The sequence below is a fragment of the Crocodylus porosus genome, unplaced genomic scaffold (genome assembly GCF_001723895.1).
Source record: "Crocodylus porosus isolate Cpor-Errol unplaced genomic scaffold, CroPor_comp1, whole genome shotgun sequence".
In the NCBI taxonomy this organism is placed as follows: domain Eukaryota; kingdom Metazoa; phylum Chordata; order Crocodylia; family Crocodylidae; genus Crocodylus; species Crocodylus porosus.
Window position 1 is genome coordinate 64,903,562 of NW_017728906.1, and position 6,208 is coordinate 64,909,769.

The following is a 6,208-nucleotide window of genomic DNA, read 5'->3' on the forward strand; positions in this document are numbered from 1 at the left end:
CGTCCCACCACATTTCTGTAATCCCCACTATGTCTGGGCTGGTGTCAGCCAGCAGGAGGGTGAGTTCCTCCTGCTTGTTACCCATACTACGAGCGTTTGTGTAGAGGCATTTGAGGCCTCTTTGTTGCTTACATAAACAGTTAAATCTTCTTCTCCCATTTCTGTGCCATTCTTTCACCATTTACCCTTTTACACACACTCATACATAAAGGCTATGCAGAGTTCATTCACTTACATCAAGCAGAAGGATACAGAATGGAGTTTTCAAGTTGCTTACAGCACAACACTAACGTGGTTATAGTTTACTATTATTACACTTTATGTTAATGTTAGCTACATTAGTTCAGTTCATGCTACAAAGACACAATTTACCAGTTGATCACATCTTAAGTAGTAACACAGCCGCATGTTCATCCAATTAATTTTTAGCTGGTTCTTATCATGCCATAAATTGAATATGTGGCTGAGCCCAAAGGCTCCATGAGCTCTCACAGCTAGGAGCCCCACTGAACTGATCAGAGCTCCCAGCTGTGGGAGCACATCTGAACCAAGGACTTCATGTACTCAGTGCCGGATTATGACATGCTGAGCCCGTAAGATATGTCCATTTTAAGAGTCCCCATATGATAAAAATAATACACAAAATCCACGAAAATGGATTTTCATGAAATTAGAGATGAATTATTGTTATTTCTGCACAAATTTATGAACTTAATATGAATAATAACTGTGGAACTATATATATGTATACTAGCGAACTGCCCATCAAGAATGATGTGGGGGGAGCAGGTGACAGAGGGGGTGGGCAGGGACAGAGGGAGGGGAAGCCTGCTAACCCTAACCCCCACGCCTGTGGCACCTCCCAGGAGCGGGGAGGGGGTGGGGGGAGCTTGCCCCACCGTCCCCTCTGTCCTCCTCCACCAGCACCCCATGTCACTACCGCCTCCAAGGAGCAAGGCAGATGACTGGGGCTCCCAGCAGTGGAAGCACTGGTCACTCAGCTTGCTGCTGCAGGACAACATGGTGCTACTAGGATATGATACCTGAACCCACAATCACACTTCGTGACATGCTTTGAATTGTAGCATAGGAGGAGGTACAATCATGCGGACTGTTGGTCAGATTCCATTGCATCTTTAACTTAGCACCTTCCAGGGGCCTAAATAACATTCATATCAAACAGTGAAATTAGACACCCCCCCCATTTTATGCACATCACATAGACTCTGTCAAGTTCAGAAAGTACAGCAGACCACAGCCAAAAATGAAGTGTGATATAAAAGAATGCAGAATAATACGAAACAGTGAGGCCAAAAATATGGCCCATAGCTATTAACATACCATTGGATTGCTAGTTAATCTGCTGTAAATAACAATTGTGGTAGTTTACTGATATCCATATAGGGAATCTGGTATTGTCATTGGTTCTATTACAGTCTTGTGGGTAACAGACCACATAATCAAATTTGACAAGATGGTCTAGGATATTGGAGTACTAAGGGAACAATTACTCAAGGAAGGTCATGTCAGACTTAGAGCACAGTACTGAAAATAAAGTTCTTTTGCACATGGGAAGGGACAATATCAAGCACTAAATCAAGCTTTCCATTATCAGTGAGTGACCACCTTAAATCAGCTGTTAATTGAACTGTTAAGCCTCACAGGTTAGAGGGAAAGGATATATAAAGTCCTTTTTAGATGACAACTTAAGTTACACAGAACTGGGTTAAATCTAATGCTTTTATTTTCAAGAGTTGCTTTGAGTATGATTCTTGCAGTCAAGATGCAGCAAGAAGATGAGAACTAATACCAGTATTGCTGAATATATTTGTTTTCTTTCTTCTTCCTTTTCCTTAAAGATCAAAGCAATCACACACAGGTTCAACATAGTCATTCAGATCCACTCTAAGCCATGTCCTTTCTCATCACCAGGACCCTTTTACAAATATTTTAAATTCTAATTGTAAGTAAATATATTACTTAACAGCAAAGGATGAACACAAATAAAATTTATTTTATATTACCAGTATCAACAAATCCAAATATTCAAAGATCATGAGTCTGCCATTCTCACCTCACATCAATCATATGATTTTAAAAACTGATAGATATTAGGCTCTTCCATTTTCCTTCTGTGCCTTTAGGATGCATTCAAGTCGGAATTTTATCTACAGCTATAAAGGCTAGAAACTCACTCTGATGAAAAGGAAAGCTTAGGACTCACAGTGGAGATTTCATGACAAAATCATGACTCGTTACAAAATTGTGAGTTGGGAGCACTCCATCACTGGGACATGGCACTCCATCATCTTCATCATAGAACTTTCCATTCTCCTCAAACATGGACCACTCTGTCTCTGGAATTCGCTGAGTCAAATGGTGTATATCACCAAAATGTTAAACATGAAGCAGTCTGGATACCTCCATTGTACATGCTATTATTGCTCCTTTAATTAAGAGCTATTTTGTGCATAGGCTCTCTCTGGGTAGGCAAAATTGGGGAGGAAGGTGGGAGGGCTTTGCTTCTTTGGTTGCCTCGTTGTCATTCAACAGATGACTAGGGAGATTTTTAGAACACTTTAGGTAATTACAAATGGCCAATAAGATTTAAAAATTAAAATCCCAGAAACAATGCTGTTATAACCTAACTTGTCAGCATTCATTGGTTTAGACTCTATTACAGCTTCTCTGTCTGAAGTTAAGGGAAAGTGTGTACTTCCTAATACCCTGAAGGATATACGGAAATCTTAAAAAATACTCTTGAAGTTAATCCTCTATGTCATATCTTTCTTTTAATTTGTCTCCTAAATTCCCTGAAGGGAAACATCCTGATGGGGGGTGCAGTGATTTTATCCTAAGTTATGTTGGCACATTATTTAAATCTTGTTCAGACTTTCTGTATGTTTCAAAAATCTTTGGGGGAAGAATCTTCAAAGCAGAGTCCTTAACCACCCATTCATATAACTGTACACTTTTTTGGGTCTCCTCATGCATCTGTTTTTCAGATGCATCCACTCACAGCTCTTTTTTTCCCCTCAGTCATGTTTCGAGTTGCCTTTAACAGAAGTTCACAATGCTTTGGTAAACAATCTATTGTCTGTAATCACTATATATGAGATCACATTTCTTTGAAAATAGTAGCTTGTTCTGGCCAGCAACTATACATGGTCCTAATTACATTTAATAATCATTTAAATTTTGTATGATGAAGTAGAGAAAAAAAGTGAAGGTCAAAGAGGAATCCATGAAGGTCAAGGTGGAGGCAAAAGAAAATATGCTTGGAACCAAGAGTGGGGGAGACACAGGAAGAAAGGACTGCAGGGGATAAAAAAAGAGAAACAATTTAGAACCAAGGTCAACAGGTTCAGGTGAATAGCAACAGAGAAAAAATGAGCAGAGGGAACAACAGAGAAAGCAAAAAAAGGTAACTTAGATTGGCAGAGGGCAGTGGGGAGGACTCAGACAGTAGCCGGGCAGGAGCAGCGGGGTGGGGAGGAGGGATTGGAAAAGGAAGCCCCTGTTATGTAGCCCCCTTTTCCCCCGAGGCTGTGTAGACCCCAGTTGGGGGAAGGAGGGAGCAGGGGTCTCTGCTTCCTTCCCCCCACCCTCCAGTGCCCTGCCTAGCTGACAGGTGCAGGCAAGATGCTGGGCTGAGAGAAGAGGCTTTGCTGCCTCAGCTCTGTGACAGTCCAGGAGCTTGTCCACCCTCTGACGGGGGGTGAGGTAGCAGGAGCTACAAAGGCTTCTGGAATGCTGAAGGACTATAAATTAATTTGAGTCAGGAGGGAATCCGGGACAGAAGTTCAATAGACCAGTGTAACCTAATTCAATTAAATCTGATACTACATCTATCCAGATCTATCTTAGACTCCAGCTGCTTTAATTACAGCAGCTCCAAGAGTCCAGCTATACCAAAATATATCTCAGAGCCACTCTACTTAAAGTGTCCCTCAACCTCAACTCCAGAGCATGTCTATAAACATCCATTTAGTTTGGAGAAGAGAACAAAAATGAATACCCTGTGTCAGTATTCCACCAGTGCAAGGGTGGTATCCTGCTTGACAGGATACAAAATGATCAAGGTGGGGTTGATCACTGTGCCATACTTGGTGAAGATCTTGTGGGGGAACATCATATCCACAAGTTATCAGGACCAGATGAACTACACCTGAAAGTGCTAAAAGGATTGGCTGATATCATTGCACAACCTATAGCAAAGCTCTTTGAGGACTCTTGGCACTTGGATGAGGTCCCAGAAGACTGAAAGAAGCCAATGTGATGCCTATCTTCAAGAAAGGGAGAAAGGAGGACCCAGGGAATGACAGGCCAATCAGCTGACCTCAATCCCTGGAAAAATCCTGGAAAAAAATATCAAAGAATCCATTATTGATAGGCTAACTGAAGATAGTATTCGAAAGGACAGTCAACATGGCTTTGCTGCGGGCAGGTCAAACCTAACCAACCTTATTTCCTTCTATGATCAGGTAACTCGCCACCTGGATAAGGGAAATGAGGCTGATGTCATAAAGTTGGATTTCAAAAAGGCCTTTGACTTAGTCTCCCATGATGTCCTCATGGTAAGATTAGGAAAATGCGGCCTCAAATACTTTATGATCTGGTGGCTAGGTAACTGTCTCCAAGGTAGGACCCAGAGAGTATTAATAGATGGAGCTGAGTCAACATGATGGAAGGTAACCAGTGGTGTCCCTCAGGGCTCAGTACTTGGACCAGTGCTTTTCGACATGTTCATCAATTATTTGGATTCAGATGTTAAAAGTGTAGTGGAAAAGTTAGCAAATGACACCAAATTATGGGGGAGTGCGATTACGGTTGAGGACAGGCTGGGGATATAGGCTGACCTGGACAGGCTTACAAGGTGGGCGAATCAAAACCTGATGATGTTTAACATGGAGAAATGTAAAATGCTCCATCTGGGGAGAAATAATCTGCAACACACTTACAGGCTTAGCAGTGCTACACTTGCCAGCACCACAACTGAAAGAGACCTGGGGGTCATAATAGACCACAGAATGAACATGAGCCACCAATGTAATGCCATAGCTGGCAGAGTGAACAAACACTGGCATGCATCTACTGATGCATCTCAAGTAAGACTAAGGATGTCATGCTCCTGCTCTACTTGGTCTTGGTGAGACTGCAGCTAGAGTACTGCACCCAGTTCTGGGTGCCACACTTCAGGAAGGACATGGAGAAGCTTGAGAGCATTCAAAGAAGGGACACACGCATGATTAGAGGTCAGGAGAGCAGGTCATACAAGGAGAGACTGAAAGACAGGGGACTGTTCAGCCTGGAGAAAAGAAAACATAGAGGGGACTTGGTTGCAGCCTATAAATATATAAGGGACATATGTCAGGGCCTGGGGGAGCATCTGTTCACCAGGGGAAGACAAGAAACAGTGGACACAAACTGCTTGAAGATCGCTTCAGGCTGAACATAAGGAGAAACTTCTTTACAATTTGAGTCCCCAGGGTCTGGAACTGAGTCTGCCCAAAGGTGGTACAATCATCTACCCTGGAGATCTTTAAAAAATGACTTGATGCACACCTTGCTGGGGTCATCTGACCCCAGCAGTTTTTCCTGCCCAAGTGCACAGGGGCTGGACCTGATGACCTTGTGAGATCCCTTCCAGCCCCTAACATCTATGAATCTATTAATCTGTGAGACTGTGAGGGGATTTAGCAGCCTTCAACTACCTGATGGGTGGTTCCAAAGAGGATGGAGCTCGACTGTTCTCAGTGGAGTAATGGTCTCAAGTTGCAACAAGAGAAGTTTAGGTTAGATATTAGGAAGAACTTTCTCACTAGGAGGGTAGTAAAACACTGGAACAGGTTACCCAGAGAGGTCATGCAATCTCTATCCTTGGAGGTTTATAGGACTCAGATAGACAAAGCCTTGGCTGGGATAGTTCTGCTTTGAGCAGGGGTTTGGACTAGATCAGTATGGTTCTCAACTTTTTTCTGTATCAGGATCCATTTGTAAACATCCATGGCCAGTCCCAACTCAGTAACTAGTTTAAATAGAAAACAACCCCATGGCCCTGCCAGTGCCCCTCACTCCCGACCTGCTGTCCCCACCCCCAAGTCCCAACGCCCAAATGTGTGGGGCAGGGGAACGGGTGTGTGGGGTGGGGGGGAGTGTGGGACATGGGGGACCCCAAGCAACCCCTTGCAAGCTGGAACTCTGCTGG

General features: G+C 43.3%; 1 long non-coding RNA gene across 1 annotated transcript in view; it reads left to right on the forward strand.

Moving 5' to 3' along the window:
- Window positions 1–223: 223 nt before the first annotated feature.
- LOC109305956 overlaps window positions 224–6,208 on the forward strand; it is a 20,517-nt gene continuing 14,532 nt past the window's right edge. The window contains exon 1 of the long non-coding RNA XR_002099787.1: window positions 224–374. This is a non-coding gene — a long non-coding RNA (uncharacterized LOC109305956). The remainder of the gene's footprint in view (window positions 375–6,208) is intronic.